The 4055-nt window shown below is 26.6% G+C and overlaps 1 pseudogene; it reads right to left on the bottom strand.

Annotated features, from left to right (window-relative positions):
• Positions 1–2644: 2644 nt before the first annotated feature.
• On the bottom strand, positions 2645–2873 carry LOC149492102 (CLAVATA3/ESR (CLE)-related protein 1 pseudogene; annotated as a pseudogene).
• Positions 2874–4055: the final 1182 nt, after the last annotated feature.

The raw sequence follows: 4055 nt of genomic DNA, 5'->3' as shown, positions 1-4055 counted from the left end.
AGCATAATCTAAGTCCTTCAAATTTGTTAAATTACATTTATTAAAAATATTTCAACTTATAAAATTGCATCTAATGAATACTTTAACTTATAAAATCATGCTCGATCAACACTTAAATATATTTAAGTAACTAAAAATATTAAAAAGGATTTTATAAATGAAATTCATATAAAGTTAAATTTAATAAATGTAATTTTATAAATAAAATATTCAATAAATATAATTTAATAATTGAAAAATTCAGCGGATAAATCTAAAAGTTGAAATCACCCTTAACCACTAGATTGTTTTTTAAATATCAAGTGTTAATTTATGTATTGAGCTATCCATTTTGTGGCTCCATCAATTTCAATAATATAAATATGTACTGAAAAAACAAAAAAGCATTTAATTTAACCTTTGTGGCTAGAAGAGCCAGAGCATATATGCACTTTTGATGAATAGTGACCCAAGTCGGTCCAAAAGACAAAACCTAGAAGCTGGATCCTACCTAGAAAGGCAGCCAGCCACAGAAAGCCTACTTCTTGTCTGTTATAGATTAGATAATGTCACAATAACTTATATCTGTATATAGAAAAAATTAGAGTATGTTTTATGGTTGGCGAGTTATAATTAATTATTTTTTTTTTAAAAATATATTAATTTTTTTATATTTTATATTTTATATTATTATATTATTAGATTATTTTATTTTTTTTGTTTTTTTGTTAAATTAATAAAAAATATAGAAATTAAACGAGAGATATTAAAATATTATATAAAAAATTACAGTATAGTTTTTATAATTTAAAAAATATAATTATTCTGCTTCTGTATTTTTTAAAATATACCAAAGTTGAAAAAATAAATGTATATTTTCGTCATTTCATAAAGTATTTAACGGAAAAAATGTAAAAATTTGACAAAATAACTCTATAGTTTGACGGAAATAAATCATAATTTTTTTTAAAAAAAAAGGAAAATATTAATTATATTTAGCAAATACCGTACTATAATTTTCCCTTTAAAAACACTTATAAATTCACGTCTCTTTCTAATTACATTCTAGCATTTAGCATTACATAATTTCATTCTCAAGTCAATCAATATTTTATGGCTCAGATGAGAATGGAACACTAAGTACAGTCCTTTTGAGGTCCACTCAACTACCTTTAACTAACTTTGCAAGATTATTTTTAAGTAATTTCATAGTAACAAGGAAAAAAAAAAAAAAGAAATAAAGAAAGATATTATCACCGGCCGAAAGGCATTATATGTATAATTAAAGTCATCCAATTTAGTGTTATCTCAACATTGCAATAAGTACAACGTAGTGTTGACATATACATTTAAATTTTTTTCTAAATGTTTTAGATAAATTCGATGTAGATTTCATTCTTCTATTAGAATATGAAAATAAGATATTATTAAACGGTATTATTTAATTGAATATAGATCAACTCAATTTGATACTAAGTCAGATCAGTGTGTCTTTTACTCAAAAAAAAAAAAAATCCGACATATTGTATAAATCATCTAGAATGACTTTAAATAATTTATTCATTGTAGAATATAATAATATATTTAATCTCATCTATAAAAATAAATGCTCATATTATACCAATATTTTCCACTAGCATATTAGGAAGGGAAAATACATGGAATTGTCCTATTTAAGAAAAGACAATCATTCTAATCCTAATTTTTTATTTTTGGGAAGTAATGGAGCACCAAACATTAAATTGATAAACAAATAATTGACTTGCTTGAGGATAATAAAAAAAGTTTTCTTTTCTTTAAAATTTTTAGGATAAACTAGCTCATGACCTTTTTGTACAACTTCAGCATTTTATTACATGCAACTATTGTTATAATAAACATAATTCCACTTTTATCTACCCATGATTGCAAGAAAAAGGTTGCTACCAAAAACCTAATAAGGGATAACTTGACAAAAAAAAAAAAAATCCAAAACTATCTCATCAATTACAACTCATTGCCCCCACAATACTTGATATATTAGTTCACAAAACAAAATAGGAAATTTATTTGGATCGGGCCCATGATCTATTTATAAATAAAACCAATAAAGTTAAGGATTATTATTGAAATGAGTGTTTCTGCCATATACGTGGAAAAAAAAAAGATAAAGTCAGAATACCTTTTAAAAAATTCTTAGTTTCATTTATTTGGTACGTAAATGGGACCATAGACTTGTTCTAAGTAAGTTTTTTCTCAAACGCAAGAGGCTTATATTTAGAACATCCCAGGATTAAATTAAAATATTTATTTTCTTCCAAAGTTGATATTCTCATACATACAATAATACACTATTCTTTCAAAAAACATAATACACTACTGTTTTATTTCACGGATAAATGGCAAGTGCCAACTTCTTCTTGATCAAGACTTGCCAATGCAAGGATGATGTAAACCTAGACGATAACTGAGAATTACGTAAATAAGAACACGTGTGTCTTTTCCTGAAAGGAAAAAAGAAAAACGAAACTGGCAAATAACTATTGGCTGGGTGTAAGAGGAATAGTACACCCAATAAATAGATAGGTATGTTCCTCGAACGAAAGGAAAATATTAGAAATACCGATCCTATTGTAAAAAAGGACCTAAATGAAGTCAAGAAGAAGAAGAAGCAGCAAAGATTTAGCTAGTGATGATGAGGATCAGGGCCTCCAGGTAATTCTAAGAGATTGATTGAAACCTCCAACCATTTCTTGCCTCCTTAAGCTTTCTTTCAAAACCTCTTTAGTACTTTCTATCAATGACCGGTTGATCTTCTGATTTGATGCCATAGGCATTGGACGAGTTTCAATTCTTGAAAATGAAATCAAGATCAAGAAAAGACATAACAGAAACTTCTTACTGTTATTAGCCATTGTCTCTTTATTGTCTTTCTTGAATAGTTTGAAAGTAAATTGCTCTAGCTAGTTAATGGTGATGAGTATAGAGGATTCTGATATATATAGGGAGAGAGCTTTCAAAGCTGCCCACCATTTTCTTCATTTAAATATGGAATTTCATACAATGGCATTGCACTTTGGTGATCACTTATACACAGAGCAACACATGTTTCCCTTTTCTTTTTGTCTTATGCCCTTTCTTTGACCTCTTTGAAATTTAGAGGGTTAGTAAAAAAGGGATCGCTACTTATTTTATTCTAATGTCATCTTTTTATTCTTTTTCTTTTTTTTTTTTTTTCAGTTAGAATTATGAGATATCCCTCCACCCATTTTTGGTGTGGACATCCTGATTTGGATCATTCAGAGTAAATATTTTTTGTTCTTTCAATGCACTTTTTAAATATTGAATTTGTATTTTCACATTTACGGATATTGAGTGTGCTTATGGTCCCAACTATTATCTTGTCAATTATTCTTAATCTTTTAGCATCCCTTTTCAAGCACTTCATTTTATCTATTTTTTTATTCATATAATAAAAAATTCATAATTAGAAAAATAAATTTTTACTATTCAATTTCAAAAAAAAAAAAAATTATCATATTTACCTATTAATTTATCTTCTTCACTTTGATTTTGGCCTCCCTCTAACATTTTTTTCTTCTTTTATTCCAGGTACTTTTCGTTCTCTCCTCCATCCACCTACAATTTCCTAACTTATATTTTTGTTACTATTATTTTTTTCATCATCCTATTAATTTTTCATTTTGGTCCCTCTTCCAACTTTACTTTGACTTTGGTTTCATTTTTTAAATTTTATTATAATAATTAAAATTTATGACTTTTCAATTTTATTTATATAGATAAGATTAATCTACGATTAAATCGAGGATAATATTTAAGTAAACATGTTTCAACAATCGCGCAAATTGATTACGAATCGAGAAGTTGCAAGTTAAGCTTTTTAACCTCTCCTTTTGATATGCTCGTTGGAACTAATGATATTCAAGCATATGATGACAATGTGAAAATGAATGTCCACTTACATAGCATAAAGGAACTTAACTTTTTTTTTTTTTTTTTTTTTTATGAATATGAGCATAGAGAAACTTAAACTTGACGAATATTGAAAAGGCTGCTTAGGAAAATTTCGGCTATCT

This window comes from Jatropha curcas, unplaced genomic scaffold (genome assembly GCF_041381405.1).
Source record: "Jatropha curcas cultivar XTBG-Jc1 unplaced genomic scaffold, XTBG_Jcur_1.0 HiC_scaffold_120_pilon, whole genome shotgun sequence".
Classification (NCBI taxonomy): domain Eukaryota; kingdom Viridiplantae; phylum Streptophyta; class Magnoliopsida; order Malpighiales; family Euphorbiaceae; genus Jatropha; species Jatropha curcas.
The sequence above is the reverse complement of the archived record's forward strand: the minus strand, read 5'-3'. Positions and strand labels throughout refer to the sequence as shown.